We start from the raw sequence: 24,626 nt of genomic DNA, 5'->3' as shown, positions 1-24,626 counted from the left end.
AAGGAGATGGGGAAGGATGAAATCTCTGAGTCACCCCATCACCCCAGAACTGTTACCTTGTGCCTGAGACATGCAGAGTTCACCCCTTCATATTCCTTCACTTCCCAACGTGTCCGGTGAGGTCATGTTCTTGGCTGTCACTTGGGAATGGTGCTTGTACGTCTTTGATCCTAAATCAGTCAGTCTGGCAGGAGGTGAAAGTGTCACAGACTTGGAAGGGGATTTCAAATGGATCCCAAGCACTGTTCAAATCCCCTTTTCCCTCTATTGGCAAAGCCACTTCTGGGAAGGTCAGCTGTTTTTTCCACCCATTATGAAGGTGCTAAAACTTCTGTAAATAACACTAATGAGACAGCTCTGGGTGAAGCAGGTTTCAGTGGATCATTGGAGAATTTCTCATCCTGATTCTGAGACATCAGAAGTAACCTAGTCTGGAATTTCACTTTAAATTAAAATGAAAGTGTCTTCTACCTCTCTGTGATATGAGTTTTCCATCTTTCATGAAGGGTCCTTGGTCATATAACTGCATGTTCGTGGTGTTTGACAGATTGTAGCTCAGATTTATTGGGAAATTTCAGCCAAATGACCATCGTTCTTTACTTTAGGTTTGTTTTTCCCCTATCCCTGCATGGTGACATGGAGAAAATTCAAATGCAGTTCAGTCAATAGGAGAGAATACTCCAAGCTGCTGGACATATTATCAGAGAAACAGTCTGGTTTTAAACCTCCAGTCTGAAAAGGTGAACAGCAACAGACCCCAAACCATGTAACCGACGGAAGTAAGTGCACATGGTCACAGGGTAGTTCGATTGTTTAAGTCAATATTGTCTCAGATGATCCAGGGATAGAATTCCACAGTAAGTGACTTGGAACTAGGCAAAATGCCCAGGTATTTGGTTCCCAAGGTATTTGTGACCCAGTCCCTACAGGAGGTTACTCCTGAAGAGATCTCCTAGCTAATCCCAACATTTGGGAAATGCTGTCTGTGATGAGGTGTATCAACCTTGAACTGGCACTGCTAGGGTTAACTGCGCCATGTGGGCTGAAGAGGCCACACCCCCTCACCCTCTCTGGGCATGCGCCGACTGGAGGCAGAGTATAAAAGGGAGCAGCTCAGCTCAGCCTGGGTGGACTGAGGAGGAGAACCAGCCTATGTTGTGGGCTCCTGCCAGGAAGCTGCTGGACCCCCAGGCTGCACCATCCAGCCACCCTGAGGCCCCTGCAGACACCCAGTTGACCGCCAAGGATGCGACGCTGGATGCCGGGACATTACCGACTCCGGACGTAAGGGTGGGAAGTGACTCAAGGAACGGGACTGTTGCAGTGAGAGATCAACCCTGGACACAGGAGTATTGGTTCCTCAAGGCCCTGGTGGAGTTGGGTGGTCCGAGGTCCCTCTACCCCGCACTGCACCCACCACTGGATGGAGTCACCACCTGAAGACAAGCTGTCTTGACCCAGGGGACAGATTTCCCCTCCCCCCTCCCCCCAAATCCCTGCCTTCTTCCGTACATGGCCGCACACCCTGTGACAGGATGTATCAACCCCACAACACTGTCCATAATGATGTAGATGTGGAGGAAACAGAAGTGGTGTTTTTGTTGAACTCACCATTTGTGAGTGATGGAACTGTGTGTAGAACGAAATCAGTGTTGTATGTGAGATGGCTGCATTTTTAATAGGAACCTCATCTCTGTTATTTTACAGAGATTCTGATCCAGGACTGTATCTAATCCAGGGGTGGGCAAACTACGGCCAGGGGGCCGCATCCAGCCCTTCAGACATTTTAATCCAGCCACTGGGGAGCAGGCTCTAGGGCTTGCCACATTCCGACACTCCAGCCGGGGAGCGGGTCGGGGGCTTGCCCCGCTCCGCATGTGCTGTGGCTCCGTGCGGCTCCTGGGAGCACTGGCATGTCCCCCCTCCAGCTCCTACACATAAGGGCAGCCAGGGGGCTCCACACACTGCCCCCACCCCAAGCACCACCTCCACAGTTCCCATTGTCCGGGAACTGCATCCACTGGGAGCTGCCTGGCCATGCCTCCGTGTAGGAGCCAGAGCGGGGACATGCTGCTGCTTCCAGGAGCTGTTTGAGGTAAGCGACAACCGGAGACTGACCCCATCCCTTGCCCCAGCCTCCCACTCTCCTAACCCCTCAGTCCCAGCCTGGAGCACCCTCATCCCCCCCCCAACCTCTCCTCCCTCACCCCACCCCAATCCCCTGTCCAAGCCCGGAGCCCTCTCCCACACCCTGAACTAATTTCTGGCTCCACCCCAGAGCCCACTACCCCAGGCAGAGCCCTCACCCCCTCCCATACCCCAACACCCAATTTTGTGAGCATTCATGGCCCCATACAATTTCCATACCCAGATGTGGCCCCTGGGCCAAAAAATTTGCCCACCCCGATCTAATCCCTAACCACACCTGTACTCAAGGGTTCACTAGTGGAAAGGGGGATTAAAGGAAAACTGCCATATATGAGAAAATTCTTTAATTGTTGAGGATTTATTATTACCAATGAAAATGAAATTAAACACGAAGTTGCTCTTTAACGGAGAAGAGACTTAATTGTGTGATCAACTGAATTATACTGGAGAAATAAAACTTGTCTTGTTTTTCTTTTTGTTAGTAATGTAGGAAATGGGGGCTAATCCTGAAAAGCTTCTTTGATGTAACTTACCCCCCTTGGCCTAAAATGTCCGGCTGTAAAACCTCACTCCAAAGGTTGGGGTGGGGGAATGTATGTGAGAAATAGAGTAGAGGAGAAAACTGACCCAGTATCGATTTGAATGATTTGTATTTCAAATGGAACTTATTTTGATTAGCTTCAAAGTCAATTTCTACGTAGGTGTGTTAGCAAAAAGAAGGTGGTCAGGGAAAGTGTGGGACCCTTATTGAATGGGGCAGGCAACCTAGGGACAGATGATGTGGATAAAGCTGAAGTGCTCAATGCTTTTTTTGCCTCGGTCTTCACAGACACGGGCAGCATAGTATGGGGAGGAGGTGAGCAGCCCTCAGTGGTGAAAGAACAAATTAAGGACTATTCAGAAAAGCTGGACATGACCAACTCCTTGGTTCTGGATCTAATGCATCTGAGGGTCCGGAAGGAGTTGGCAGATGTGATTGCAGAGCCGTTGATCATTACCTTTGAAAACTCGTGGTGATTGGGGGAGGTCTCAGATGATTGGAACAAGGCAAAACTAGTGCTTATATGTCTGCACTGCAATTTTAGTCTTGCAGCCCAAGCCCCAGAAGCCTGGGTCACACCCTGGGTGTGAGACAGGTTCCCTGGGTGTTTTAATCACAGACATAAGGCTACATCAACAGTGCAATGAAACACCCATGGCTGGCCTATGCAGGGGCGGCTCTAGGCACCAGCAAAACAAGCTGGTGCCTAGGGCGGCAAAATCTAGGGGGCGTCCCCTGCGGCCGGGGGGGGGCGGCAGGCTGGGCCGGCGGACCTGCCACAGTGATGCCTGCGGGAGGTCCACCGGAGCCCTGGGACGACTGGACCTGCCGCAGGCATGACTGCGGAGGGGGCGCTCGTCCCGCGGCTCGGCTGGACCTCCCGCAGGCATGACTGCGGCAGCTCAAGCGGAGCCGCCAGACCCGCGAACCGTCCGCAGCCACGGGAGGTCCAGCCGAGCCACGCGGGACCAGTGGTCCCTCTACAGTCATGCCCGCGGGAGGTCCGCTTCTCCCGCGGCTCCGGGGCACCTCCCGCGCATGACTGCTTGGGGCGGCCAAAAACGTAGAGCCGCCCCTGGGCCTATGTCACATTAATCAGGGTCATGCAGCTTGATCTGGATAAAGTTGCAGTGTCCGTGTCTTGGCTCAGGCTCAGTCCCCTGCTCTAGAAGCCCAGAAGGTTGGGAGGGAGTTTAGCGAGTGGAAATGGTGAAACATTACTCTGGACTCAATGGCATTTCTCCATTGGTCTGTCTGCTCTGGGGCAGGGACAATAACACGTCCTGCTGCATTCGTTATTTCAAAGGGAGGTTTAGGATTTTCATTCTCTCACACGGTGCACAAAGCAGGACTCAATCCTTGGTGTAAACTAAATGAGCTGCCCACGGATTCTGGCAGCCAGAATGAGCCATTTGGTGTGAGAGCCCAGACCTGCCCCTGTCCCAGAGGGAGGGGGTCATCTGTGACAGGCTGAACTACTGACCTATCAGCTCTTAACTCCCAAACTTTCATTAACTCTATTATCAGTGCCTGTGAGCATAATTTAAACCATACTGGACTGGACCAAAGGTCCATCTAGCTCTCTGTTTTGTCCTCTGACAGTAGCTAATACCAGGTGCTCCAAGAGGTACTCAACAAGGCACCACTGGGAGTTGAACCCAGGATCTCCTGTTTACAGGAGAGGTGCTTTAGCCAGCTAAGCCATGGTGCCTGCCTGTGGCTAAGGGACACTCTCTGCTCACACATGACTCCCTGCCATCCCCAGTGGGGACTGACAAGCTTTCCATGTGTTTGGATTCTGCAAAGCAGCGAAGCAGGTGAGGTTTTCTTTGCAAGCTGTGTCTCTGTGTGTGAATCTTTGGCCAGGTCTGCACTACAAAGTTATTTCAGCAGAATTATATTGCTCAGTTGTGTGAAAAACACACAACGCTCCCTCGGTCGGCACCCTTCTCCTCTGTCCCAACCCACAGCCCCTCCTATTCCCAGTGCCCCGCAACCCCAACCTCGACGAGAGGCCTAGAGCTTTTTGCAGCAAACTTCAAGCGACAAAATGTCAGTGTAAATGCTGCTGTTCATTATATCACCATAAGTGGCCGCCTCCAGTATCCCACCATGCCTGCCGTGAACTCGCCTGCCCTGCATTCCTGCTACAGAGGCTGGGCCCCTCCCCTTTCATAGCTCCAGAAAGTTCTGACAGCTGAGCCACTATCTACACCGGGATTAGGTTGATAGAACTGCATTGCCAGCCTAAGTAATGTAATTACACCAACCTAATTTTGTAGCATAGACCTGTGCAAATAATCACTCACACATCTTGGGAGTAAACCTTCCCCTGCTCCTCTGCTTTACAGAATCCAAATACGAGCAAAGCTTGTCAGGCCTCTGTGGGGATTGGCAGAGAGTCAGGTGTGGGCAGAAACAAGGCTGTAAGTAACAGCAGGTACCATGGCTTAGCTGGTAAAAGCACCTGTTTTGTAAACAGGAGATCCTGGATTCAACTCCCAGTGGTGCCGTGGGGAGTGGCTTTTGGGGCACCTGGCATTGGCTACTGTCAGAAGACAAGATTCAGAGCTAGATGGACCTTTGGTCTAGCCCAGTGCGGCTGTTCTTATGGTTTAAATTACACTCACAGGCACTGATAATAGAGTTACTGAACGTTTGGGTGTTAAGAGCTGGTAGGTCAGTGGTCCAGTCCCCTCAATGCGGTTTCACCATTTCCACTCGCTAAACTCCCTCCCACCCTTCTGGGCTCCTACAGCCGGGGACTGAGCCTGAGCCCAGACATGGACACTGCAACTTTACTCCAGACCAAGCTGCATGACCCTGATTAATCCGACACGGGCCAGCCAAGGGTGTTTCATTGCACTGGAGACGTAGCCTAGTGTTATGTCTACACTGTGATTAACACACCCAGGCCACCTGTCCCAAAGCCCTGGTCAGCTGACTCAGGGTTATGGAGCTGGGGCTGCAAGACTATAAAATTACAGGGCAGACAAATGGTCTTGAGCCCAACCTCTGAGACCCCAGCAGGGGTGAGGGTTTCTGAACCCAGGCTTCAGTGTGAACACAAATATCTGCACCACAGTTTTTAGCCCCTCAGCTTTATGTCCAGGAGCCCAAGTCAGATGACCCAGGCCAGCCCTGCTGCCATCTTTATCCCAGGAGAGATGGACTCTAAGGGTACGTCTCCATTGCAATGTAAGCCCAGGTGTGGCACGATGTGCTCAAAGCAGCACCTGGAACCCCCATATTCACCACTCTCATATAATGATGCCATGGTTTGTACAAAGTCTGCCTGGTGAGGTATCATTTCAAAAGTCTTGATCTGTTGAACATTAATATCGTGTTGGATTGTGTGTGCTCACATTGGTTGGGAAGTTATGAAGTTTTGCTCTGTGTGTGTTACTGAGATATGTTATGAGGTTGGGAAATGCCCCCCACCAGCCTTTCAGGTGCGACAATGGAGGAGCCAGACTCGCTGCTGGCCCATTGAAGGGATCCACACTCCCAAGGACTATCCCAGGAACCGTGTACAACGCAGGCTTCTCCGAGATAGCACAGAGACAATGGACACTGCTTGACTCACATGGTAGCAAAGGAGCTTCCTAGCAAGTTGGAAGAAACTATGAAAGAGGGGAAGAGACATCATGACTTGGCCTCTCTCCCCCACAACTCAGCAGCTGGAAACACACCTGGAGGACAAAGACTGAACTGAACTGAATCAGAACAGAATAATAACAATAATACTTTCAAACCAAAGTCCCCAAACAGACTAGTATTGGTTTTTCAGCAGAAAATTTTCAGTTTGGGGAATTTTGTTTTCTCAGTCAGACCTTGCCACGGGAAGCAGGGAGAAAATGTTTGAGTTGCCTCCTTCAGAACAGTTTGGCCTAGACACTAGCTCTGGTTCACTGCTCTGGCCTTGCTCGGGTTGAGGGTATTTTAATAATTTGGGCAGGTCCCAGGGTGTTTGGGGGAGATGATGAGGATGTTTCCTTTTGAGATAAAAACTAAGAAATACAGCACTAGAGAATTTTTTTCTTAAGAAATCTGGGATTTAGCCATTTTATTTAAACCAAGGGAGTTCTGACTTTCTGAGATGGTTTTTGTTTGCAAGAAGCAACATTGTTTGATCTGTCATTGTACCAAAGGGGGAAGATGGTTGTCTATAAAGGAGAGGTGAAGACTAAATGCATCCGATGAGGATGGGATTTGAACCCATGCATGCAAAGCACAATGGATTAGCAGTCCATCACCTTAACCACTCGGCCACCTCATCTCAGCTGTCAAAAACACACACAAAAGGAGAAATCTAAGGGCAGCAGAGATAGGGACACTATGGAGTTTTTAAATACTAAGCAGAAGCAGGGTCTGAATGAGCTCCCCCCTCACATCTAGTGAGGAGCTGGGGGAAAGACTTCAGGAGCAGACCGTGTTTGCATAGACACACCTACTCTGCCTAGCTATGCAGCATGATGGGGCCACTTTCCCAAAATGACCCGTTTTGGCTGGTGGCGGGTTACAAATCACTTTAGGATTGAGTGGAATGAAATGTTATTATCCTTCCTGCATGAGTGAAGGGCAGCAGAACATACCTAGTCTGTCCTGATGGAGGGGTAGGTGGCTGAGGAATTGCTTTTATTGGACTTTGTAGACGTGATTGAGAACATCACCCTAAACCAGTGGTCCCCAAACATTTCACACTGTGGCCTCTTAGCCATGGCTGTGGACCCTCGGAAGCCGCAGTCAAAAACCGAGGTTGGGAGTGGGTCTGTTGCTTGCTGGGGAGAGGGGTGCAGACAAGGGTAAGGGGGTTGAGGCCAAGCTGGGCACCAGAGTCCCAGGCTGAGGGTGGGGTTGGGGAAGAGCTGGGGCAGAGTGGGGCTGAGTGCTGCTCCCTCCATGGGGGCTGGCTCAGGCCCTGAGGTGTCCCCATGAATGTTCCCCTGTGTCCCCCTAGGAGTCATGCCCCACATTTTGGGAACCACTGAACCCTACTCGCTAATCAGGGGCTAGTGATGCCAAAGCCCAGGGAAAGGGAGAACAAGTGCGGGGCCCCCAGCACTGGAGCCATGTGAAGGGGCTGTAGGAGAGGGGCAATGGCTGGTGGCACAGGGAGTTAAGGGCAAAGGGGGCACAGGAGGGGGCAGGAGTTAGGGGTGAAGGAGGTGCAAGGGTTGGGAGTGCAGGAGCTAGTGGTAAAGGGGGAGTGGGGATCGTCCAGGGGCAATGGGGAAGTGCCAAAGTACAAGCTTTGCCCAGGGCACCATTTTCTCTAATGCTGGTCTGAGCAAACAATTGGAAATGACCCTTCAGTGAGAACAGAACCATAGTGTAGAAAAGCCCCTTTGTTAAGTGTTGGTGGCTGAGGGCTTAGGGAGATGGGTTAGAAAACAACAGGCATCTTTCTGTGGAGGTTTGATTCTTGCCTGCTAGACAAGGCTGGCGTGTGGTGTCTCCCTGGCTGTACTTTCAGTGTCTGATAACCCCCAGTGCCACAGGGAGCCGAGACATATTCAGAGGCTCTATGCCAGGGTTTCTCAAACTTCCTTTCACTGCAACCCCCTTCTGCCAAAAAAATCTTACTACATGGCCCTGGAAAGAGGGACCAGACCCCTCCACACTGAGCAGAGGCAGGGGAGACAAAGCCTGAGCCCTGCCCCAGTTAGGTAAGGGCAAAACCAGAGCTTGAGGGATTCAGCCCTGGGTGGTGGGGCTCAGACTTTTGACTTCAGCCCCAGGCACCAACAAGTCTAATGCCAGCCCTGGCGACCCCATTAAAACAGGGTTATGACCCACTTTGGGGTCCTGACTCACAGCTTGAGAACCACTGCTCTATGCTGAGGGGAGAGAGTTTTCCTGTGGGTGCAGTTAATCCACTTCCCAAGAGGTGGCAGCTATGTCAGTGGGAGAAGCTATATTGTTGGGTGTGCAAGCTGTGGTGTTTACCACATTTAAGAAGTTTAATCAAACCCCATTTTTAAAACCACCTGTGGTCTGGGAATGGCAAAGGAGCTCGATGAAGCAGGGTTTGTCCTTCAAAGTCCTGGAGATCATGAGTCCATACTTCTGTTGTCATGGGGGTATAGCTCAGTGGTAGCATGCTTGACAGCTCATTAAGTGCTCTTTGGTTCAAACCCCAGTGTTTTCTTATAACCTTTTTTCTTTTTTTTTAAAAAAAGGAAAACATTTTCATTTCCATTCTCCATTATGTTCAGGAGCTTCACTATACAGGGGGGCTTGATATGAATGTAAACAATCAACATTTTGCTGTCCAAATGCATAAAAACCTAGCAAAGCTGTCCATCAGCTGAAATCAGTTCCAATCCTCTAAGTGTCTAGTTTATGTTTTCATCATGGACAAATAACCAGGGAGGAGTATAAAAGTATTGCTCAGGCATGCAGGAGTGAAATCAGGAAGGCCAAATCACACTTGGAGTTGCAGCTAGCCGGAGATGTTAGGAGTAACAAGAAGGGTTTCTTTAGGTATGTTAGCAACAGGAAGAAAGTCAAGGAAAGTGTGGGCCCCTTGCTGAATGAGGGAGGGAACCTAGTGACAGAGGATGTGGAGAAAGCTAGTGTACTCAATGCTTTTTTTGCCTCTGTCTTCACAGACAAGGTCAGCTCCCAGACAGCTGCACTCTGCAGCACGGTATGGGGAGGAGGTGACCAGCTCTCTGTGGAGAAAGAAGTAGTTTGGGGCTATTTAGGAAAGCTGGACGAGCACAAGTCCATGGGGCCGGATGCGCTGCATCCGAGGGTGCTAAAGGAGTTGGCCGATGAGATTGCAGAACCATTGGCCATTATCTTTGAAAAATCATGGCGATCGGGGGAGGTCCCGGATGACTGGAAAAAAGCTAATGTAGTGCCCATCTTTAAAAAAGGGAAGAAGGAAGATCCAGGGAACTACAGGCCAGTCAGTCTCACCTCAGTCCCTGGAAAAATCATGGAACAGGTCCTCAAGGAATCAATCCTGAACCACTTAAAGGAGGGGAAAGTGATCAGGAACAGTCAGCATGGATTCACCAAGGGCAAGTCATGCCTGACTAACCTAATTGCCTTCTATGATGAGATAACCGTCTCTGTGGATGAGGGGAAAGCATTGGATGTGCTATTTCTGGACTTTAGCAAAGCTTTTGATACAGTCTCCCACAGTATGCATGCCAGCAAGTTAAAGAAGTATGGGCTGGATGAATGGACGGTAAGGTGGATAGAAAACTGGCTAGATGGTCGGGCTCAACGGGTAGTGATCAATGGTTCCATGTCTAGTTGGCAGCCGGTATCAAGTGGAGTGCCCCAAGGGTCGGTGCTGGGGCCGGTTTTATTCAATATCTTCATTAACGATCTGGAGGATGGTGTGGACTGCACCCTTAGCAAGTTTGCAGATGACACTAAACTGGGAGGAGTGGTTGATACGCTGGAGGGTAGGGATAGGATACAGAGGGACCTAGACAAATTAGAGGATTGGGCCAAAAGAAATATGATGAGGTTCAACAAGGACAAGTGCAGAGTCCTGCACTTAGGACGGAAGAATCCCATGCACTGCTACAGACTAGGGATCGAATGGCTGGGCAGCAGTTCTGCAGAAAAGGACCTAGGGGTTACGGTGGACGAAAAGCTGAATATGAGTCAACAGTGTGCCCTTGTTGCCAAGAAGGCTAATGGCATTTTGGGTTGTATAAGTAGGGGCATTTCCAGCAGATCAAGGGATGTGATCATTCCCCTCTACTCAGCACTGGTGAGGCCTCATTTGGAGTACTGTGTCCAGTTTTGGGCCTCACACTACAAGAAGGATGTGGATAAATTGGAGAGAGTCCAGCAGAGGGCAACAAAAATGATTAGGGGGCTGGAGCACATGACTTATGAGGAGAAGCTGAGGGAACTGGGATTGTTTAGTCTGCAGAAGAGAAGAATGAGGGGGGATTTGATAGCTGCTTTCAACTACCTGAATGGGGGTTCCAAAGAGGATGAATCTAGACTGTTCTCAGTGGTAGAAGATGACAGAACAAGGAGTAATGGTCTCAAGTTGCAGAGGGGGAGGATTAGGTTGGATATTAGGAAAAACTTTTTCACTAGTAGGGTGGTGAAGAACTGGAATGGGTTACCTGGGGAGGTAGTGGAATCTCCTTCCTTAGAGGTTTTTAAGGTCAGGCTTGACAAAGCCCTGGCTGGGATGATTTAGTTGGGTTTGGTCCTGCTTTGAGCAGGGGGTTGGACTAGATGACCTCCTGAGGTCCCTTCCAACCCTGAGATTCTATGATTCTATGATCAATTAAACAAAGGTATCATATGAATGTACATTTGCAGATCCCTCTTCTCCAGAAGCTATGCTGTGCAGAAGAACAAGCTACAGTTCAGGAGTCTGATGACCAAAGAGGTACCAAATGTTCTGAGGGCTGGAGAAAAATGCCTTCTAGGGAGCTATTGAATGAGCTCAACCTGTTTAGCTTATCAAAAGAAGATTGAAAGGTGAATTCACTGAAGTGTTGAAGGGCCTTAATGGAGAGAAAAGATTGGGTATGAAAGGCATACCCTAATCTAGCAGAGAAAGGCATAACAAGACCCAATGGATAGAAAGTGAAAAGAGACAAATTAATATTACAAATAAGACACAAATATTCAACACCGAGGATGATTTGCCACAGGAACAAGCTACCAAGGAAAGTGGTGGATTCTCCATCTCCTGATATCATTTAATGAAGACTAGATGCCTTTCTGGAATGTGTTTGCCCCAAAAGTAGCTATTGTGTCATACAGGAGGCCTGTGATATGCAGGGAGTCAGATTAGATGCTCTAATGGTCTCTTCTGGCCATAAAGTTGACTAATTTCTGAAAAACTGAGTGTAGCATTGGGAGCAGCGTCTGATGTTTTCCTATCTAGCTGGCTTGCTTCCCAGAACGAACGCTCCTTGAGTGGGGTGATCCACAGGGAGTAGCTCAAACCTCCAAAGTGCCTGGCCAAGGGCAGGACATTAGCACAGCAAGGGAGGGGTGTACAGTGACATCACAAAGGCTTTTTGCAGGACCTCAGACTATTAGTCAAAGGTGGTGTGGAGGTGGTGACCTCACAGAGAGATGCTGACATCAGCCAGGCAGGACATGGACTAGGGGTCAGGGAAACCTCAGAGACTCCTGTGGCTTTGCTTCAGCAAGTCTCCTTCTCCAGGTCTCTCTTTGAGGACTGAGAGAGTATTCGGGTTCACGTACGTGAGCGCCAGGAGGAACCTCTTTCGAGTTTTCTCCTTCCCTTTTAGTGATTTTACTAGAAAACAGCCGTCCCTGTTTAGAAGGTAAGAGCCTCCTCAAGGTTTGAAACCTGTTCAGTATGATCCATCTAGTGACAGTTGAATTTTAGGCATGGAAAACACGAGCTTAAGGAGGCAGAATTTTATTCTGCACCTGGGATTTTGTCCCTTAGAACCACTGGGGACATTAGGGTTTGTCCTTTTTGTTTCACCTTTTCCTGCATCCCTCCCCCCCTCCTTTCTCTTCGTCTCTTGCTTCTTTTGTCCTTTCTCCTGTTCCCCTCCCAACACCAGGAAGGGTGTGTGTGTGTGTGTGTTGCGGGGGAGTGCTCGGCAGCTTCCACTGTGGAAGGGCCACCCAAAAATGTGGGGCTGAAATAGTGCTCGGGCAGTGATCCCCACCGGTGATCTGGGCCATCCTTTGGGCTCTCTGGTGAGAACCCTCAGCCTCCCGTCCTCAGTCTCCACCCTGGTTGGCTGAGCAGGGGGTTATTGACAGGGAGGAGACTCAGGTCCTTTTGTTCTCTTTTAAGCCCAAGGAAATAAGTCAGAACCAGTTCTATGTTTGATGAATTTTGCTGCTTCGCTGCATTAATGGTCTCTGAGCAGTTCATGATTCTCTCTAACATTGCAGTTCTCCTCAAATACTTGCTGAATAATTCCTGTGTGTTATGTCCTTGGGGCAGCCGGAGTAGGAAGCAATCACTTGAGGCCAGAGAGCAGACAGCTAACCAAAACCTCCATTTTATTTACAGACCATAATACTCTAACTCAGTTGCCATAGCAGCAAAAACCATGACAACCAAATACACAACATATTCCTCCCCCCCTAATAAGAACATCCCCTAAATAAAAAAAAACACACACTAGACTAGAGAAGGAGGGTAGACTGCCTCCATTCCCGGCTAAACCCTGGGGATTATTTTGCCCCATAACCGTGGGTTCGCCCTAGCTAGAGATCCAGCCGATGAGGAGGCCTTCTGTCTCTAGGTGGATTACGGCGAACTTCTGGTGTTATTGCACCTGAAAGCACTAGGGGCTCAGGATCCGCAGCACGAACTGGTGAGGAGGTGGTATCAGCTCGTGCTGGGCAAAGGGGTATCTCAGCCGCCGGCAGTAATGGAGGAGAACAGTCAGGAACAGGTGACTCGTGATTCGGTGCCTCACCAGAAGAGGTGAAGTCAGACCCCTCAACTGCAGATGGGTCCTGAGGACTGGCATGACCTGGCAACAGCTGATCTACATGTCGCCGCCAGGTAACATTCTCTGCAGTCCGGACTGTGTAGGAAACAGGTCCTGTTTGAGTGATGACTGTGGCCGGGACCCATTTAGCTCTGGAAGTATAATTCCGAGCCAAAACTGGCTGTCCCGGGCTAAAGGTTCGGTCTTTTGCTCTGGGTGCCCGTCTGATGACTTGATATTGCTGCTGATGTTGCACAATTTGTCGGGGTTCAGAAGGTTTCAGCAGATCAAAGCAAGTGCGCAGCTGTCGTCCCAACATTAGAAAGGCTGGGGATGCCTGGGTCATAGCATGAGGGGTGTTTCTGTAGGAAAGTAAGAAGATATCCAGACGCTTTTGAATGGAGTGTTGTCCCCTTGCTGATTTCAAAGCGTTTTTCATTGTCTGCACAAATCTTTCAGCTAATCCGTTGGTGGACAGATGATATGGTGCTGACGTGATGTGGTGTATCCCATTTGCCTTCATAAAATTTTGAAACTCCTGAGAAACGAACTGCGGTCCGTTGTCGCTCACAAGTTGTTCTGGCAGACCAAAACGACTAAAGAGTCCTCGTAGTTTTTGGATAGTACTCTCTGCAGAAGTGGACTGCATTATAGAGACTTCTGGCCATTTAGAATGGGCATCTATTGCCACCAAGAACATGCTTCCTTCAAGGGGGCCAGCAAAGTCAACGTGAATACGGTGCCACGGGTTTTCAGGCCAGTCCCATGGGTGTAGGGGTGCCCATTGGGGTGCATTCCTCACACCCTGACATGACATACAAGCTTTTGCCTTCTCTTCAATAGCGCTGTCCAATCCAGGCCACCAAAAATAGCTTCGTGCAATTTCCTTCATGCGCACTATTCCACAGTGACCGGAATGTAGCTGTTCTAACATCTGTGATCTCAGCGGTGGTGGAATAATGACACGTCTCCCCCACAACAAACAACCAGATTGGACCGATAACTCCATCCGTTTGGACATGTAGGGAACAAGGTCGGATGAGACCGGAGAGGTTTGTCGAGATTTTCCATGCATCACCAGGTCCATAACTTGGGACAATACTGGGTCAACGCGAGTTGCCTTCTTTATCTGAGTAGCAGTGATGGGTGTATTCTCTACCTGTTCAAAGTAAAAGATTTCCTTTTGGGCACTATCTTGATGTTTGACCGGCAAAGGCAACCTCGAGAGGCCATCTGCATTGCCGTGCAGAGTGGATTTCCAATATTTGATTTCATATGTGTGTGCTGAAAGTAACAATGCCCAACGTTGCATACGACTAGCAGCTAGTGGGGGAATGCCTGTGTAGGGTCCAAAAATTGACGTCAGAGGTCGATGGTCTGTAAGAAGAGTAAACTTTCGCCCAAAGAGGTACTGATGAAACTTCCGAATTCCAAAAACAATTCCTAATGCCTCACGTTCGATTTGGGCGTAGTTAGTTTCTGCTTTGCTTAGAGTGCGTGAAGCAAAAGCAATAGGTCTCTCTTCTCCCGAAGGCATAATGTGTGACACGACTGCTCCCACTCCATAAGGGGAGGCATCGCAGGCCAATTGCAGGGGTAAGGATGGATCAAAGTGCGTTAGAACTTCAGAATTTAACAATGCATCCTTAACTTTGTTAAATGCAACATCACAGGCTTCAGTCCACTTCCAGGCCTTGTTCTGCCCAAGGAGCTCGTGAAGTGGTTTTAGCAGTGTGGCTAACTGTGAGATGAACTTTCCATAATAGTTCAGTAGTCCTAGAAACGAGCGCAGCTGGCTTACATTTCGTGGTGGGGGAGCCTCCACAATAGTTTTAACTTTTGCAGGGGCCTTATGAAGACCTGCAGAATCGATTATGTGTCCCAAATATTCAACAGAGGGCTTGAAGAATTCACACTTGTCTTTGCGAACTCGTAGGCCATACTCTTCCAATCTTTGTAGGGTAGCCTCTAAATTCTTTAAGTGATCCTCTTCATTTCTTCCAGTGACCAGGATGTCATCCAGATAGCACTGAACTCCTGACAAGCCACACAAGATCTGGTCCATAGCTCTCTGGAACAGGGCGGGAGCCGATGTTATTCCGAAGGGTAGGCGACAGTATCGATAAAGCCCCTTATGAGTCACAATAGTCAACAGCTCTTGGGACTTTTCATCGACGTGCATCTGTAAATATGCTTGACTCAGATCAATCTTACTGAACTTTTGTCCCCCAGCCAGGCCTGCGAAGAGGTCATCGATGCGGGGAAGCGGGTATTGCTCTGCACACAACACTGGGTTGACAGTGACTTTAAAATCACCGCAAATCCGGAGAGAGCCATCTTTCTTCACGATTGGAACGATAGGAGTGGCCCATGAGCTATGGGTAACTGGTATTAGGACTCCATTGGTGACCAGGCGCTCCAGGTCTGCTTCAACCTTTGGCCTGATGGCATATGGCACAGTTCGGGCTTTCAGATATTTTGGTGGACTGCCAGGTTTAATGTTCAATGTCACAGTGATTCCCTTCATACTTCCCAAATCATCTCCAAAAACAGCAGCATGTTTCCTTAGTATAGGGGTTAGACTGGTTTCTTCTTTAGTCATCCGGTGCACTTCTGCCCAGTTCAGTTGAATCTTCCCAAGCCAAGACCTACCCATTAAGGCTGGGTAGTTACCTCTCACCACAAACAGTGGCAATCTAGCGGCCTGTCCATTGAGCTCCACCTTAACATCAATAGTGCCCACCATGGGCACAGCTTCTCCCGTATACGTCTTCAGAACAGTTTTTGTTGCCTTAAGCGGAAGATGCTGTAGCTTTTCTTTATACACAGTCTCAGAGACCAGCGAGACAGCTGCACCGGTGTCCAGTTCCATGCGTATAGGTTTGCCCTCCAATAAGGGGGTTACCCAGTATTCATGTGAGCCCATTGCCAAAGACAAAACATGCAGTGGCACTTCCTCTTGTGATGAGGTGTCTCCTTGATCATCCTGGGTCTGCTCTAGAGTATGCAAGGTTCCTCTTTTTGTCGGCCAGACCACAGGCCTCTTTTTCTTTTGTTTACAGGCACACTCAATGTGTCCCTTTTTGCCACAGTGTCGACACACCAGGTCCTTACACCAGCATTCTGATGCCTGGTGTCCTGGCTTACCACAGCGGTAACATTCTTGACTCTGCACAGTTTTGTGGGTCGGTTCTTGTGACACTTTTTGCACCCTAGGGGGTGCACCGATGTATTGTGCCTCCCTTGTAGCCAGTTCCATGGAGACAGCAATATCAACAGCCTTCTGTAAGGTAAGCTGAGCCTCTGTCAGTAGGCGCTTCCGTATAGCTTCACTGTACAGGCCACACACTAACCTGTCACGCAGGGCATCATTTAACATCTCTTTAAATTCACAGTGTTCTGCTAGCTTTTTTAAAATGGCTACAAATTGTACAACTGTTTCATCTTCCTTTTGGTCTCTTTTGTGGAACCTATGTCTTTCAGCAATTACCAGTGGTTTTGGGGAGAAATGAGACCCCAGGATTTCCACAATGTCACTGTAAGATTTAGTCTCAGGCTTAACAGGGTGTAGTAAGCTGCGTAGCAGGGAGTAGGTTTTAGCCCCTACAACACTTAAGAATATTGGCACCTTCTTCTCTTCTGTAATGTCATTTGCAATAAAAAAAAGCTCAAAACGCTCAGTATACACATGCCACTGCTCTGTATTCTCATCAAAAGGCTCCAGGGGCCTGGTCAGAGTAGCCATGATTTTTAGTTTCACTTTCACAGTCAGTGCAAAGAAGCAGCTTTTTTTCTTTGTTTGGTCTTTACCTTGACTTCTACTTCCTTCTGTTACTGGAGCAGCACCAGGATCCCACCCTCGTCGCCAGTGTTATGTCCTTGGGGCAGCCGGAGTAGGAAGCAATCACTTGAGGCCAGAGAGCAGACAGCTAACCAAAACCTCCATTTTATTTACAGACCATAATACTCTAACTCAGTTGCCATAGCAGCAAAAACCATGACAACCAAATACACAACACTGTGCACTGTTGTTGGTCTGGAGCTCATCTGAGAGCACTTTACTCAGGTCATATAATGTTTGAAATTCAAAATCCGATGGTTAGTTTCAAAATCAGGGCTCTTGGGTCCTATTCCCAACTCTGCCACTGGCTGGCTGTGTGACCGAAGACAAGTCAATTCTCCTTTCTCAGCCTTTGCTTCTCCCTCTTTCAAGTAGGGATAATAATGATCCGCTCCTACCTACCTCACGGTGGGTGGATGATGGGGATCCATTGGAGAGTGTTACTAGGAGTAGTGCATAATATGAGGTGTCCTATCATGTTTACTCAGAGCAGATTATGACATAATAGAATAGCTGAAATTGTCTCTTTTATCTTTTTATCTGTATTGGAACTTAACTTGCCTGCCTCTGGCTGGCTCTGGTTGTACAAGATGGATGTGCAATCGGAGTTCAGTTGTGCAAAAAAGAGTAATCGCAGTGCAGGGGATGTTGGGCAAAAGAGAACTTTGTGTGTGATGATGTAAGGTTTTAAGGACCTAAACTGACACTCATGGTTTGTAAAACTCTTGTTTTGAAGGTTTAAGATGAATTGGTTTGGTTCTGCTTTGTTCGGATTTTTTTATAATGCCTCTGAAAATCCATTTGAATCATTCAAAGTGGCAAAACTGCCAGACACTTTTTGCCAGACAGAGGTAACTAGTGTTGTTTGGGTTTGGTATTTAGCATGTAACCGTTACAGTACCTCACTACTCTAAAAAGTTCAAGACCAGAGTTATGGCTGTAGTAAGGGGCAGCCAGAACCAGAATGATGGAGAAAGAAACATTATTGGACAGCCAGATGGATGGACAAACCGAATAATTAAGCCTCTGTTAAAAAAAAAAGGCTTAAAAACATGAAAAGGAAAAAAGGGGCAAAATGTTTCCCCATTTACCAAAAAACCTCAGCCTAGCTCTGCCCTTGGGGTTTGGGGGTGGGGGGCGCCGATTCCAGGGTTCGCCTAGGGCGCCAGGTGCTGGCAGCTAGTCCAGGGCTGCCCCTGCCCAGAGGCCTTTATTCCTCCAGCCTGTGAGGACAGAGGGGGTGTCAGGAAGTTGCCCCTTCAGTCCCACACACAAAACCCCTTCTTAGGAAAGGCAAAATCCTGAAGAGAAAAAGTAACATCAAGAAGGACTCCAGAGACAGAGCTTTTTAAGACCTTGGGGAATAGATGAACTTCTGACCAGGGACTTGAACCCTGGACCCCCAGATTAAAAGTCTGATATTCAGCCCCCTGAGCTAGCCAGGTGCACAGAGGGAGTAAGCTAGTTCATGCAGAGGAGAAACTACAGAAGAAAAAGAGCCCAGGAAACAATAGAGGAAACCTGCTGCTCTCTCTCTCTCTCTCTCTCTCTTCCCAGCCCTGGTCCTGGCCTGCTCCTCCCGCCAGCACCCTGAGGCATTTTGCCAGCACCATGCCCCAGTCAGCTCCACCCTCCCCAAACGCTGGGAGGCCCAGCTCAGGAACCTGGCCACTCTTACAGCCGCCTCTTCCGCCCTGACCAAGAGGGAGGAGGATTGAGTCTCCCTCCCTCAGGCCCACCCTCAGCATTCCTGGGGAAAGACCAGCACCGCCAAAGTGGCTTCCTGTGCCTGGCTGCAGCCCAGCTGCAGAACTCAGAGTAAACCCAGTTCCCATCTCTCCCCGTGGGGCTCCAGGCAAGTCACAACAGCCACCAGGCAAAAGCCTGGCTCCCGCATCATTTGAAAGAGCAAGACAAAGCCTTGAAACTCCACCTGTGCTTAGGTATGAAGCCACAGGTCCCAGAGTCCCCCTGAGCTCAGCTTGCACTATTCAGTGGAACTCGGGCAGCTGTCACTTGATCCGGTCATACAGTCACATGCTGACTGGCTCCCCAGCCTGGATGCTCTTGTGGAAATCCCACAGGTGACGCTGCAAGACTTGGCACCATTGGTTTCTTTAATGTTATGGTGTTTGCCCGACTGCCGGAACAAAGCCGCCAACTCCTCCCTCACCGACTCCCACCAATCCCCCCGGTTGCCATAGAACCCTCTGCTAGGACGTCATTGGGAGCGGCCCATGAAGACAAGACTCGCTTTGGCCTGCCTTGCTCGGCTTGACTTGCTGCCTCACCCCGTTCCTGCCCTAGTGCCCGGGTTGACCTGGTGGTGGAAGGGGACGGGGGGCCAGTGGCGCGGGGAGGAAGTTGAGCTGGACCCTGAGCTAGACTAGACCCTGGTGGTGAGAGTCTGGCCACCACTTGCCGCCCCACCCTGTTGTCCTGGCTTCCCCCACTGGGTGTCACTTCGGGAGGGACGTGGGGCTTCTGCCTCCCCTCCCCGATTTTCACACCGCAGAGGAGTGCGAACAGGAAAACGAACGGCTGCTCCACACTCCCACCGGAGGAACCCGGCGCCCTTAGCTGCTCCCCCTGCTCCCCCCCCAGCTGTGCTACTGAGTGGAAGTGTCCTGTGCCCATAACACAGAGGTTGATTAATCAAAACCCTCTTCTGCCAGCAACAGGCCTCCTGCTTCTTACACTGGGCCTGCAAGCGAGGGGGCGGCTGGCACAGCACCAAGAGTCTAACCTGTGTGTCAGGAGGCGGCTGACGCCCGCAGCCTGCTGGGGAGCTTCCAGAAGTTATTAAGGGACAGAGACTCCTCAATGCCCTTAGTAACAAGGGTTTGGGGGTCACCAAGGCCAGTAAGGGGTCACTATGTCGGCCCTATAACCCTCGGTGTCAGGTCGCTGTGCAGCTTTGATCTAGAGCTCGGATCCCAACAACCAACCAGCAGCCCACAGCCTCCCCCTGGGTCTGCCCCAACTGGTTCCTCCTTACAGGCTGACCTTACCCCCCTTCCAGCCCCGGATTCACCCCCTAATCATCCTACTGCCACTCAGAGCCACAGCCGTGGAGGTGCTGAAGGAGGGAGGGGTGACTCTAGGGTGGGGTTCTTCTCTAAAGATGGCTGGCAGAAAGGTGGTGCTCAGCTCTGTGAGCCACCTGCCCAGTTGCCTCACTGCCAAGGGATGCAGACGTTTCTGTAAGGCCATTAAATGGGGTATTTGGCTTCTGAGTGAATGTGAGGAATGTGCAATCCTGAGAGGGAATTTCCATCCTTCTTTCTGCTGCTTTTTAGGGCCCCAGTGGCCTAATGGATAAGGCATTGGCTTCCTAAGCCAGAGATTGTGGGTTCAAGTCCCCTCTGGGGTAAAACACTCCTTTCTTCTTGTATATTGCAAAGAAGCCTTGGTCTTATTTTCACCAAGGAAGCTGGGAGACGTTTGAACACAAAGTACTGGATCTTGGGAACAATCCCCCAGAAATGGCATCTTCCACTTGACAAATGCTTTCTAGACCCATCAGTAGCAAACAGTTAATACTAGTATTTGTCTGAGAATAGAAGGAAGAAAAACAGAAAAACAGACAGAAAGAACAAGGCCGTCCTGAAAGAGAATGGATCTGTCTGGAGACGAAGCAGAACCTGAGAATGAGCCAACAGTGTGAAAAGAAGAACTTCAAATGTGTGTTAGGTGTTAGATTGGTCTGGCAAATTTCAAGAAAATACCAATGCTCGTAGACTGCTGCAGACACTGGCTGCTTCTGATCTTTTAGTGAGAGTGCATTGAGAAATATTTTCCTTAACTATGTTATGGAATATTGGGTGGGCTCTGAAGGCACCATTCCTCCTGCTTTCGCCCTTCGAGACAACGCGGCTACATGGCATGCGGCCAATGCTCACCTTCCAGTCAACTGCTAGAGCAGACAACACAGACAGGGACGGTAGCAAGGCAGCCTGGAGCTCCACAGAGACGGTGGGACCAGGTCTCGTCAGTGGGGAGGTGGCCACCCCACCATGCACAAGGCTGAGCCAGCAAGTGCAGCGTGTGCTTCACCGTGCCCCTACTCACTGCACATGGTGGTGGAGGGCAGTTACTTAGGGTACGTCCAGACTACCCGCCGAATCGGCGGGTAGTGATCGATTTTGCGGGGATCGATATATCGCGTCTCATCTAGACGCGATATATCGATCCCGAACGCGCTCCCGTCGACTCCAGAACTCCACCAGAACAAGTGGCGGTAGCGGAGTCGACGGGGGAGCCGCGGACGTCGATCCCGAGCGGTGAGGATGGGAGGTAAGTCGGGATAAGATACTTCGACTTCAGCTACGGTATTCCCGTAGCTGAAGTTGCATATCTTACCTCGACACTGTCCCCCAGTGTGGACCAGGCCTTAGTTCGGTTGGTCTGGCAAATTTAGGGCTTGGCTACACTTGCAGATGTAGAGCGCTGGGAGTTAAACCACAGCAGGGAAAACGCTGCCGTGTGTTTACACTGACAGCTGCAAGCACACTGGAGTGGCCACATTAGCAGCTCTTGCAATGCCACAGAGAGCAGTGCATTGTGGTAACTATCCCAGTGTGCAAGTGGCTGCAACGTGCTTTTCAAATGGGGGACGGAGATGGAGTGTGACAGGGAGTGTGTTGTGTGTACATGGGGGGAGCAACAGTGTGTTTGGGGGGCTGAGAGTGTGTCAGCATGCTGTCTTGTGTGTTCAGACAGCAGCAGACCCCCCCTCTCTCACACACACTCACAACAGCAGCATTCCACACTAATGGTTGCTTTGTCCCGGAGCAGATAAGCAGCTGGCTGTCAGAAATGGAGCTTTGAAAGGGGATATCCACATGCCTGCAGCTGATTTCAAAACAATGACCAGAGTGGGCACTTGACTTCAGGGGATTATGGGACGTTTCCTGAGGCCAATCACAGTGCAGTGATGCAACACGTCATCCACCCTGACGCCCGGGCATTTCAGCCAAGGCACAGTGAGCTTTTTGCTTCTCATGGAGGTGGATTACCAGGAGCGCTCCAGCTGCAGAGCTCAGGCGCTCCATGTGCCTTGCCAGTGTGGACACCTCAGGAGTTAGGGCCCCCGGGGCTGATTTAATGCGCTCTAACTTGCAAGTGTAGCCCAGCCCCTAGACTATGTCACTTGTGTGACTTACTTGTGCTATTGTAATAAATACAATAGATGTGAAATGGCCAGAAATCACACCAGCAGAGAAGTATATTGCAGGGAAACCGTAAGGAAATTAAGAGTTGAAATTATCCTCCACATGTCCCGCGTCCCACTAAAATGAATCCAACCCACAGGGCACATGGGCAGAAGTATCGGTGTCAGGATGCTACATTGTTAGCACAGTAAATGAAGCTGCAAAATAAATGATGTTTAAATGACCTCACTCAATTTTTTACAATCCGGTATTAAGAGGTAATAGATATAGATGGACACCAGGCAGGGTCGTTTGGAGGATGAAGCCTTTATGCTTCCATCTCCCACCACTGTCAAGTTTGAGCCAATTAGGACAAGTCAGCAAATAAGAACAACCTCAGGTCTCAGTAACTGCTACAGGTAGCAAAGTCCTACAGGGAGCAGTTTCTGGCACTACACCTGTGCAGCTCTGCTCCCCGGCTCTTCTCGGGCTCCTGCTCTCTCCTTAGCTCTGCCCCACTCTGGCCCAGGCAGTTCCAGCTCCCACGGAGGATGGGACCCCCTGGCCTGGTGACTCCCTCATTACACTGCCTGGCATGTCAGTGCGGCTAACTTGGAGCTTTGGCCTCTCCCCATTGCCCCTGGGGACTGTCAGTCTCAGGGTCCTGATTTCCCATTCGCCCTTCCCCCTTCTATTGGTGCTGGGAACCAGTCAACCAACCCCCCACTAACTTTTAGTAAGGGGTCAACAGTCCCTTACTTGAGCCGGCCCCGTGAGGGTCACCGATTCACAGAGACAGCAGCATGAGCTGGTCCCATGGTGTAATGTTCCATGGGCATCCTGCTAGATTGCCAGATGCTTTTCAACTGCAGTGCGGAGACTGTTTGTGTGTGGGGAGAGATAGTGTGTGTGTTGGGGAAGAGTGAGTGTGTTGAGGTAGGTAGGAGCGGATCATTATCATCCCTCCTTGAAAGAGGGAGAAGCTAAGCCTAAGAATGGAGAATTGACTTGTCTTAGGTCACACAGCCAGTCAGTGGCAGAGGTGGGAATAGGACCCAAGAGCCCTGATTTTCAAACTAACCGGCAGATCTTGAATTTCAGACATTGAATGACCTGAATAAAGTGCTCTCAGATGAGCTCCAGACCAACAACAGTGCACAGTAATTATTCAGCAAGTATTTGAGGAGAACTGCATTGTTAGAGAGAATCATTAACTGCTCAGAGACAATTAATGCAGAGAAGCAGCAAAATTCATCAAACATATAAGTGGTTCTGACTTATTTCCTTGGTCTTAAAAGAGAACAACAAGGACCTGAGTCTCCTCCCTGTCACTAACCCCCTGCTCAGCCAATCAGGGTAGAGACTGAGGACGGGAGGCTGAGGGTTCTCACCAGAGAGCCCAAAGGATGGCCCAGGTCACCGGTGGGGATCACTGCCCGAGCACTATTTCAGCCCCACATTTTTGGGTGGACCTCCCACAGTGGGAGCTGCCGAGCACTCCCCCACAACACACACACACACACACACACACACACGGCTCCTGGTGTTGGGAGGGGAACAGGTGAAAGGAGCAAGAGACAAAGAGAAAGGAGGGAGGGAGGGATGGAGGAAAAGGTGAAACAAAAAGGACAAACCCTAATATCCCCAGTGATTCTAAGGGACAAAATCCCAGGTGTGGAATAAAATTCTGCCTCCTTAAGCTCGTGTTTTCCATGCCTAGAATTCAACTGTCACCAGATGGATCAGACTGAACAGGTTTCAAACCTCAAGGAGGCTCTTACCTTCTAAACAGGGACGGCTGTTTTCTAGTAAAATCAGGAAAAGGGAAGGAGAAAACTCGAAAGAGGTTCCTCCTGGCGCTCACGTACGTGAACCCAAATACTCTCTCAGTCCTCAAAGAGAGACCTGGAGAAGGAGACTTGCTGAAGCAAAGCCACAGGGGTCTCTGAGGTTTCCCTGGCCCCTCGCCCCTGTCCTGCCTGCCTGATGTCAGCATCTCTCTGTGAGGTCACCACCTCCCCACCACCTTTGACCAATAGTCTGAGGTCCTGCAAAAGGCCTTTGTGATGTCACTGCCACACCCCTCCCTTGCTGTGCTAATGTCCTGCCCCTGGCCAGGCACTTTGGAGGTTTGAGCTACTCCCTGTGGATCACCCCACTCAAGGAGCGTTCGTTCTAGGCAGCAAACCGGTAGTTTTGGATCATCTCCAAATTTTGTCTGCTCACTGTTTAGCAGGTTGTTTATGAATATGTTGACTAGTCCTGGTCCCAGTACAGACACCACTAGTTACCTGTTTCCATCCTGAAAACTGACCATTTATTCCTACCCTTTGTTTCCTGTCTTTTTACCAGTTATTGATCCACGTGAGGACCTTCCGGAGGTGAAAGTAAGCCGGTATGTTCCGGTATGGGATACCAGCAAGAGCCAGTACGCTGTGCCAGCCCGGCCCGGCTTCCCCAGGCTAGTGATTTAAAGGGCCCAGGGCTCCCTCCAGCGGCCGGAGCCTTGGGCCCTT

At 49.9% G+C, this 24,626-nt stretch overlaps 3 non-coding genes across 3 annotated transcripts; 2 read left to right on the top strand and 1 right to left on the bottom strand.

Moving 5' to 3' along the window:
• The first annotated feature begins 5,128 nt into the window (after window positions 1-5,128).
• On the top strand, window positions 5,129-5,202 carry TRNAT-UGU. Its single transcript has one exon. It is a non-coding gene; the product is annotated as a tRNA-Thr (tRNA).
• A 1,684-nt stretch (window positions 5,203-6,886) lies between these two features.
• On the bottom strand, window positions 6,887-6,968 carry TRNAS-GCU. The gene has a single exon. It is a non-coding gene; the product is annotated as a tRNA-Ser (tRNA).
• Window positions 6,969-20,257: 13,289 nt separating this feature from the next.
• TRNAR-CCU lies at window positions 20,258-20,330 on the top strand. Its single transcript has one exon. It is a non-coding gene; the product is annotated as a tRNA-Arg (tRNA).
• Window positions 20,331-24,626: the final 4,296 nt, after the last annotated feature.

This window comes from Mauremys mutica, chromosome 22 (assembly GCF_020497125.1).
Source record: "Mauremys mutica isolate MM-2020 ecotype Southern chromosome 22, ASM2049712v1, whole genome shotgun sequence".
Taxonomy (NCBI): Eukaryota; Metazoa; Chordata; order Testudines; family Geoemydidae; genus Mauremys; species Mauremys mutica.
The sequence above is the reverse complement of the archived record's forward strand: the minus strand, read 5'-3'. Positions and strand labels throughout refer to the sequence as shown.